We start from the raw sequence: 10,159 nt of genomic DNA on the forward strand, positions 1-10,159 counted from the left end.
TTTTGAAAACGTGTTTTTCAGCCCGAAATAAACACGTTTTTTCAGACAACTGAATCCCTATGTAACTGCAAGGCTCAAAAGAGCCCACACACTCAGCTCTTAACCCCAGTGTGCAGAAAGTGTCAAAACGTGTTTTTCAGCAGAAATAAACATGTTTCTGCAAGTTTGGTCACCCCCATGTAAGTTATGGGGCAGTAACAGAACACTTTTGAAAACGTGTTTTTCAGCCCGAAATAAACGCGTTTTTTCAGACAACTGAATCCCTATGTAACTGCAAGGCTCAAAAGAGCCCACACACTCAGCTCTTTACCCCAGTGTGCAGAAAGTGTCAAAACGTGATTTTCAGCAGAAATAAACATGTTTCTGCAAGTTTGGTCAACCCCATGTAAGTTATGGGGCAGTAACAGCACACTTTTGAAAACGTGTTTTTCAGCCCGAAATAAACGCGTTTTTTCAGACAACTGAATCCCTATGTAACTGCAAGACTCAGAAGAGCCCACACACTCAGCTCTTAACCCCAGTGTGCAGAAAGTGTCAAAACGTGTTTTTCAGCAGAAATAAACATGTTTCTGCAAGTTTGGTCACCCCCATGTAAGTTATGGGGCAGTAACAGCACACTTTTGAAAACGTGTTTTTCAGCCCGAAATAAACGCGTTTTTTCAAACAACTGAATCCCTTTGTAACTGCAAGGCTCAAAAGAGCCCACACACTCAGCTCTTAACCCCAGTGTGCAGAAAGTGTCAAAACGTGTTTTTCAGCAGAAATAAACATGTTTCTGCAAGTTTGGTCACCCCCATGTAAGTTATGGGGCAGTAACAGCACACTTTTGAAAACGTGTTTTTCAGCCCGAAATAAACGCGTTTTTTCAGACAACTGAATCCCTTTGTAACTGCAAGGCTCAAAAGAGCCCACACACTCAGCTCTTAACCCCAGTGTGCAGAAAGTGTCAAAACATGATTTTCAGCAGAAATAAACATGTTTCTGCAAGTTTGGTCACCCCCATGTAAGTTATGGGGCAGTAACAGCACACTTTTGAAAACGTGTTTTTCAGCCCGAAATAAACGCGTTTTTTCAGACAACTGAATCCCTATGTAACTGCAAGACTCAGAAGAGCCCACACACTCAGCTCTTAACCCCAGTGTGCAGAAAGTGTCAAAACATGATTTTCAGCAGAAATAAACATGTTTCTGCAAGTTTGGTCACCCCCATGTAAGTTATGGGGCAGTAACAGCACACTTTTGAAAACGTGTTTTTCAGCCCGAAATAAACGCGTTTTTTCAGACAACTGAATCCCTATGTAACTGCAAGACTCAGAAGAGCCCACACACTCAGCTCTTAACTCCAGTGTGCAGAAAGTGTCAAAACGTGTTTTTCAGCAGAAATAAACATGTTTCTGCAAGATTGGTCACCCCCATGTAAGTTATGGGGCAGTAACAGCACACTTTTGAAAACGTGTTTTTCAGCCCGAAATAAACACGTTTTTTCAGACAACTGAATCCCTATGTAACTGCAAGGCTCAAAAGAGCCCACACACTCAGCTCTTAACCCCAGTGTGCAGAAAGTGTCAAAACGTGTTTTTCAGCAGAAATAAACATGTTTCTGCAAGTTTGGTCACCCCCATGTAAGTTATGGTGCAGTAACAGCACACTTTTGAAAACGTGTTTTTCAGCCCGAAATAAACACGTTTTTTCAGACAACTGAATCCCTATGTAACTGCAAGGCTCAAAAGAGCCCACACACTCAGCTCTTAACCCCAGTGTGCAGAAAGTGTCAAAACGTGTTTTTCAGCAGAAATAAACATGTTTCTGCAAGTTTGGTCACCCCCATGTAAGTTATGGGGAAGTAACAGCACACTTTTGAAAACGTGTTTTTCAGCCCGAAATAAACGCGTTTTTTCAGACAACTGAATCCCTATGTAACTGCAAGACTCAGTAGAGCCCACACACTCGGCTCTTAACCCCAGTGTGCAGAAAGTGTCAAAACGTGATTTTCAGCAGAAATAAACATGTTTCTGCAAGTTTGGTCAACCCCATGTAAGTTATGGGGCAGTAACAGCACACTTTTGAAAACGTGTTTTTCAGCCCGAAATAAACGCGTTTTTTCAGACAACTGAATCCCTATGTAACTGCAAGACTCAGAAGAGCCCACACACTCAGCTCTTAACCCCAGTGTGCAGAAAGTGTCAAAACGTGTTTTTCAGCAGAAATAAACATGTTTCTGCAAGTTTGGTCACCCCCATGTAAGTTATGGGGCAGTAACAGAACACTTTTGAAAACGTGTTTTTCAGCCCGAAATAAACGCGTTTTTTCAGACAACTGAATCCCTATGTAACTGCAAGGCTCAAAAGAGCCCACACACTCAGCTCTTAACCCCAGTGTGCAGAAAGTGTCAAAACGTGTTTTTCAGCAGAAATAAACATGTTTCTGCAAGTTTGGTCAACCCTATGTAAGTTATGGGGCAGTAACAGCACACTTTTCAAAACGTGTTTTTCATCCCGAAATAAACGCCTTTTTTCAGACAACTGAATCCCCATGTAACTACAAGGCTCAGAAGAGCCCACACACTCAGCTCTTAACCCCAGTGTGCAGAAAGTGTCAAAACGTGTTTTTCAGCAAAAATAAACATGTTTCTGCAAGTTTGGTCAACCCCATGTAAGTTATGGGGCAGTAATAACACACCTTTCAAAACGTGTTTTTCAGCCCGAAATAAACGCCTTTTTTCAGACAACTGAATCCCCATGTAACTACAAGGCTCAGAAGAGCCCACACACTCAGCTCTTAACCCCAGTCTGCTGAAAGTGTCAAAACGTGTTTTTCAGCAGAAATAAACATGTTTCTGCAAGTTTGGTCAACCCCATGTAAGTTATGGGGCAGTAACAGCACACTTTTCAAAACGTGTTTTTCAGCCCGAAATAAACGCCTTTTTTCAGACAACTGAATCCCCATGTAACTACAAGGCTCAGAAGAGCCCACACACTCAGCTCTTAACCCCAGTGTGCAGAAAGTGTCAAAACGTGTTTTTCAGCAAAAATAAACATGTTTCTGCAAGTTTGGTCAACCCCATGTAAGTTATGGGGCAGTAACAGCACACTTTTCAAAACGTGTTTTTCAGCCCGAAATAAACACGTTTTTTCAGACAACTGAATCCCCATGTAACATCAAGGCTCAGAAGAGCCCACACACTCAGCTCTTAACCCCAGTCTGCTGAAAGTGTCAAAACGTGTTTTTCAGCAGAAATAAACATGTTTCTGCAAGTTTGGTCAACCCCATGTAAGTTATGGGGCAGTAACAGCACTCTTTTCAAAACGTGTTTTTCAGCCCGAAATAAACGCGTTTTTTCAGACAACTGAATCCCCTTGTAACTGCAAGGCTCAGAAGAGGCCACACACTCAGCTCTTAACCCCAGTATGCAGAAAGTGTCAAAACATGTTTTTCAGCAAAAATAAACATGTTTCTGCAAGTCTGGTCAACCCCATGTAAGTTATGGGGCAGTAACAGCACACTTTTCAAAACGTGTTTTTCAGCCCGAAATAAACACGTTTTTTCAGACAACTGAATCCCCATGTAACATCAAGGCTCAGAAGAGCCCACACACTCAGCTCTTAACCCCAGTCTGCTGAAAGTGTCAAAACGTGTTTTTCAGCAGAAATAAACATGTTTCTGCAAGTTTGGTCAACCCCATGTAAGTTATGGGGCAGTAACAGCACTCTTTTCAAAACGTGTTTTTCAGCCCGAAATAAACGCGTTTTTTCAGACAACTGAATCCCCTTGTAACTGCAAGGCTCAGAAGAGGCCACACACTCAGCTCTTAACCCCAGTGTGCAGAAAGTGTCAAAACATGTTTTTCAGCAAAAATAAACATGTTTCTGCAAGTTTGGTCAACCCCATGTAAGTTATGGGGCAGTAATAACACACCTTTCAAAACGTGTTTTTCAGCCCGAAATAAACACGTTTTTTCAGTCAACTGAATCCCCATGTACCAACAAGGCTCAGAAGAGCCCACACACTCAGCTCTTAACCCCAGTGTGCAGAAAGTGTCAAAACGTGTTTTTCAGCAAAAATAAACATGTTTCTGCAAGTTTGGTCAACCCCATGTAAGTTATGGGGCAGTAATAGCACACTTTTCAAAACGTGTTTTTCAGCCCGAAATAAACGCCTTTTTTCAGACAACGGAATCCCCATGTAACTACAAGGCTCAGAAGAGCCCACACACTCAGCTCTTAACCCCAGTGTGCAGAAAGTGTCAAAACGTGTTTTTCAGCAAAAATAAACATGTTTCTGCAAGTTTGGTCAACCCCATGTAAGTTATGGGGCAGTAATAACACACCTTTCAAAACGTGTTTTTCAGCCCGAAATAAACGCCTTTTTTCAGACAACTGAATCCCCATGTAACTACAAGGCTCAGAAGAGCCCACACACTCAGCTCTTAACCCCAGTGTGCAGAAAGTGTAAAAACGTGTTTTTCAGCAAAAATAAACATGTTTCTGCAAGTTTGGTCAACCCCATGTAAGTTATGGGGCAGTAACAGCACACTTTTCAAAACGTGTTTTTCAGCCCGAAATAAACGCGTTTTTACAGACAACTGAATCCCTTTGTAACTGCAAGGCTCAAAAGAGCCCACACACTCAGCTCTTAACCCCAGTGTGCAGAAAGTGTCAAAACGTGTTTTTCAGCAGAAATAAACATGTTTCTGCAAGTTTGGTCACCCCCATGTAAGTTATGGGGCAGTAACAGCACACTTTTGAAAACGTGTTTTTCAGCCCGAAATAAACGCGTTTTTACAGACAACTGAATCCCTATGTAACTGCAAGACTCAGAAGAGCCCACACACTCAGCTCTTAACCCCAGTGTGCAGAAAGTGTCAAAACGTGATTTTCAGCAGAAATAAACATGTTTCTGCAAGTTTGGTCAACCCCATGTAAGTTATGGGGCAGTAACAGCACACTTTTGAAAACGTGTTTTTCAGCCCGAAATAAACGCGTTTTTTCAGACAACTGAATCCCCTTGTAACTGCAAGGCTCAGAAGAGGCCACACACTCAGCTCTTAACCCCAGTATGCAGAAAGTGTCAAAACATGTTTTTCAGCAAAAATAAACATGTTTCTGCAAGTCTGGTCAACCCCATGTAAGTTATGGGGCAGTAACAGCACACTTTTCAAAACGTGTTTTTCAGCCCGAAATAAACACGTTTTTTCAGACAACTGAATCCCCATGTAACATCAAGGCTCAGAAGAGCCCACACACTCAGCTCTTAACCCCAGTCTGCTGAAAGTGTCAAAACGTGTTTTTCAGCAGAAATAAACATGTTTCTGCAAGTTTGGTCAACCCCATGTAAGTTATGGGGCAGTAATAACACACCTTTCAAAACGTGTTTTTCAGCCCGAAATAAACGCGTTTTTTCAGACAACTGAATCCCCTTGTAACTGCAAGGCTCAGAAGAGGCCACACACTCAGCTCTTAACCCCAGTGTGCAGAAAGTGTCAAAACATGTTTTTCAGCAAAAATAAACATGTTTCTGCAAGTTTGGTCAACCCCATGTAAGTTATGGGGCAGTAATAACACACCTTTCAAAACGTGTTTTTCAGCCCGAAATAAACACGTTTTTTCAGTCAACTGAATCCCCATGTACCAACAAGGCTCAGAAGAGCCCACACACTCAGCTCTTAACCCCAGTGTGCAGAAAGTGTCAAAACGTGTTTTTCAGCAAAAATAAACATGTTTCTGCAAGTTTGGTCAACCCCATGTAAGTTATGGGGCAGTAATAGCACACTTTTCAAAACGTGTTTTTCAGCCCGAAATAAACGCCTTTTTTCAGACAACGGAATCCCCATGTAACTACAAGGCTCAGAAGAGCCCACACACTCAGCTCTTAACCCCAGTGTGCAGAAAGTGTCAAAACGTGTTTTTCAGCAAAAATAAACATGTTTCTGCAAGTTTGGTCAACCCCATGTAAGTTATGGGGCAGTAATAACACACCTTTCAAAACGTGTTTTTCAGCCCGAAATAAACGCCTTTTTTCAGACAACTGAATCCCCATGTAACTACAAGGCTCAGAAGAGCCCACACACTCAGCTCTTAACCCCAGTGTGCAGAAAGTGTAAAAACGTGTTTTTCAGCAAAAATAAACATGTTTCTGCAAGTTTGGTCAACCCCATGTAAGTTATGGGGCAGTAACAGCACACTTTTCAAAACGTGTTTTTCAGCCCGAAATAAACGCGTTTTTACAGACAACTGAATCCCTTTGTAACTGCAAGGCTCAAAAGAGCCCACACACTCAGCTCTTAACCCCAGTGTGCAGAAAGTGTCAAAACGTGTTTTTCAGCAGAAATAAACATGTTTCTGCAAGTTTGGTCACCCCCATGTAAGTTATGGGGCAGTAACAGCACACTTTTGAAAACGTGTTTTTCAGCCCGAAATAAACGCGTTTTTACAGACAACTGAATCCCTATGTAACTGCAAGACTCAGAAGAGCCCACACACTCAGCTCTTAACCCCAGTGTGCAGAAAGTGTCAAAACATGATTTTCAGCTGAAATAAACATGTTTCTGCAAGTTTGGTCAACCCCATGTAAGTTATGGGGCAGTAACAGCACACTTTTGAAAACGTGTTTTTCAGCCCGAAATAAACGCGTTTTTTCAGACAACTGAATCCCTATGTAACTGCAAGACTCAGAAGAGCCCACACACTCAGCTCTTAACCCCAGTGTGCAGAAAGTGTCAAAACGTGTTTTTCAGCAGAAATAAACATGTTTCTGCAAGTTTGGTCACCCCCATGTAAGTTATGGGGCAGTAACAGAACACTTTTGAAAACGTGTTTTTCAGCCCGAAATAAACGCGTTTTTTCAGACAACTGAATCCCTATGTAACTGCAAGGCTCAAAAGAGCCCACACACTCAGCTCTTAACCCCAGTGTGCAGAAAGTGTCAAAACGTGATTTTCAGCAGAAATAAACATGTTTCTGCAAGTTTGGTCAACCCCATGTAAGTTATGGGGCAGTAACAGCACACTTTTGAAAACGTGTTTTTCAGCCCGAAATAAACGCGTTTTTTCAGACAACTGAATCCCTATGTAACTGCAAGACTCAGAAGAGCCCACACACTCAGCTCTTAACCCCAGTGTGCAGAAAGTGTCAAAACGTGTTTTTCAGCAGAAATAAACATGTTTCTGCAAGTTTGGTCACCCCCATGTAAGTTATGGGGCAGTAACAGCACACTTTTGAAAACGTGTTTTTCAGCCCGAAATAAACGCGTTTTTTCAGACAACTGAATCCCTTTGTAACTGCAAGGCTCAAAAGAGCCCACACACTCAGCTCTTAACCCCAGTGTGCAGAAAGTGTCAAAACATGATTTTCAGCAGAAATAAACATGTTTCTGCAAGTTTGGTCACCCCCATGTAAGTTATGGGGCAGTAACAGCATACTTTTGAAAACGTGTTTTTCAGCCCGAAATAAACGCGTTTTTTCAGACAACTGAATCCCTATGTAACTGCAAGACTCAGAAGAGCCCACACACTCAGCTCTTAACCCCAGTGTGCAGAAAGTGTCAAAACATGATTTTCAGCAGAAATAAACATGTTTCTGCAAGTTTGGTCACCCCCATGTAAGTTATGGGGCAGTAACAGCACACTTTTGAAAACGTGTTTTTCAGCCCGAAATAAACGCGTTTTTTCAGACAACTGAATCCCTATGTAACTGCAAGACTCAGTAGAGCCCACACACTCAGCTCTTAACCCCAGTGTGCAGAAAGTGTCAAAACGTGATTTTCAGCAGAAATAAACATGTTTCTGCAAGTTTGGTCAACCCCATGTAAGTTATGGGGCAGTAACAGCACACTTTTGAAAACGTGTTTTTCAGCCCGAAATAAACGCGTTTTTTCAGACAACTGAATCCCTATGTAACTGCAAGACTCAGAAGAGCCCACACACTCAGCTCTTAACCCCAGTGTGCAGAAAGTGTCAAAACGTGTTTTTCAGCAGAAATAAACATGTTTCTGCAAGTTTGGTCACCCCCATGTAAGTTATGGGGCAGTAACAGCACACTTTTGAAAACGTGTTTTTCAGCCCGAAATAAACACGTTTTTTCAGACAACTGAATCCCTATGTAACTGCAAGGCTCAAAAGAGCCCACACACTCAGCTCTTAACCCCAGTGTGCAGAAAGTGTCAAAACGTGTTTTTCAGCAGAAATAAACATGTTTCTGCAAGTTTGGTCACCCCCATGTAAGTTATGGGGAAGTAACAGCACACTTTTGAAAACGTGTTTTTCAGCCCGAAATAAACACGTTTTTTCAGACAACTGAATCCCTATGTAACTGCAAGGCTCAAAAGAGCCCACACACTCAGCTCTTAACCCCAGTGTGCAGAAAGTGTCAAAACGTGTTTTTCAGCAGAAATAAACATGTTTCTGCAAGTTTGGTCACCCCCATGTAAGTTATGGGGCAGTAACAGAACACTTTTGAAAACGTGTTTTTCAGCCCGAAATAAACGCGTTTTTTCAGACAACTGAATCCCTATGTAACTGCAAGGCTCAAAAGAGCCCACACACTCAGCTCTTTACCCCAGTGTGCAGAAAGTGTCAAAACGTGATTTTCAGCAGAAATAAACATGTTTCTGCAAGTTTGGTCAACCCCATGTAAGTTATGGGGCAGTAACAGCACACTTTTGAAAACGTGTTTTTCAGCCCGAAATAAACGCGTTTTTTCAGACAACTGAATCCCTATGTAACTGCAAGACTCAGAAGAGCCCACACACTCAGCTCTTAACCCCAGTGTGCAGAAAGTGTCAAAACGTGTTTTTCAGCAGAAATAAACATGTTTCTGCAAGTTTGGTCACCCCCATGTAAGTTATGGGGCAGTAACAGCACACTTTTGAAAACGTGTTTTTCAGCCCGAAATAAACGCGTTTTTTCAAACAACTGAATCCCTTTGTAACTGCAAGGCTCAAAAGAGCCCACACACTCAGCTCTTAACCCCAGTGTGCAGAAAGTGTCAAAACGTGTTTTTCAGCAGAAATAAACATGTTTCTGCAAGTTTGGTCACCCCCATGTAAGTTATGGGGCAGTAACAGCACACTTTTGAAAACGTGTTTTTCAGCCCGAAATAAACGCGTTTTTTCAGACAACTGAATCCCTATGTAACTGCAAGACTCAGAAGAGCCCACACACTCAGCTCTTAACCCCAGTGTGCAGAAAGTGTCAAAACATGATTTTCAGCAGAAATAAACATGTTTCTGCAAGTTTGGTCACCCCCATGTAAGTTATGGGGCAGTAACAGCACACTTTTGAAAACGTGTTTTAAAGCCCGAAATAAACGCGTTTTTTCAGACAACTGAATCCCTATGTAACTGCAAGACTCAGAAGAGCCCACACACTCAGCTCTTAACCCCAGTGTGCAGAAAGTGTCAAAACGTGTTTTTCAGCAGAAATAAACATGTTTCTGCAAGTTTGGTCACCCCCATGTAAGTTATGGGGCAGTAACAGCACACTTTTGAAAACGTGTTTTTCAGCCCGAAATAAACGCGTTTTTTCAGACAACTGAATCCCTATGTAACTGCAAGACTCAGAAGAGCCCACACACTCAGCTCTTAACCCCAGTGTGCAGAAAGTGTAAAAACGTGTTTTTCAGCAGAAATAAACATGTTTCTGCAAGTTTGGTCACCCCCATGTAAGTTATGGGGCAGTAACAGCACACTTTTGAAAACGTGTTTTTCAGCCCGAAATAAACACGTTTTTTCAGACAACTGAATCCCTATGTAACTGCAAGGCTCAAAAGAGCCCACACACTCAGCTCTTAACCCCAGTGTGCAGAAAGTGTCAAAACGTGTTTTTCAGCAGAAATAAACATGTTTCTGCAAGTTTGGTCACCCCCATGTAAGTTATGGGGAAGTAACAGCACACTTTTGAAAACGTGTTTTTCAGCCCGAAATAAACGCGTTTTTTCAGACAACTGAATCCCTATGTAACTGCAAGACTCAGTAGAGCCCACACACTCAGCTCTTAACCCCAGTGTGCAGAAAGTGTCAAAACGTGATTTTCAGCAGAAATAAACATGTTTCTGCAAGTTTGGTCAACCCCATGTAAGTTATGGGGCAGTAACAGCACACTTTTGAAAACGTGTTTTTCAGCCCGAAATAAACGCGTTTTTTCAGACAACTGAATCCCTATGTAA

The sequence above is a fragment of the Lepisosteus platostomus genome, chromosome 2 (genome assembly GCF_059453375.1).
Source record: "Lepisosteus platostomus isolate fLepPlt1 chromosome 2, fLepPlt1.hap1, whole genome shotgun sequence".
NCBI lineage: Eukaryota > Metazoa > Chordata > Actinopteri > Semionotiformes > Lepisosteidae > Lepisosteus > Lepisosteus platostomus.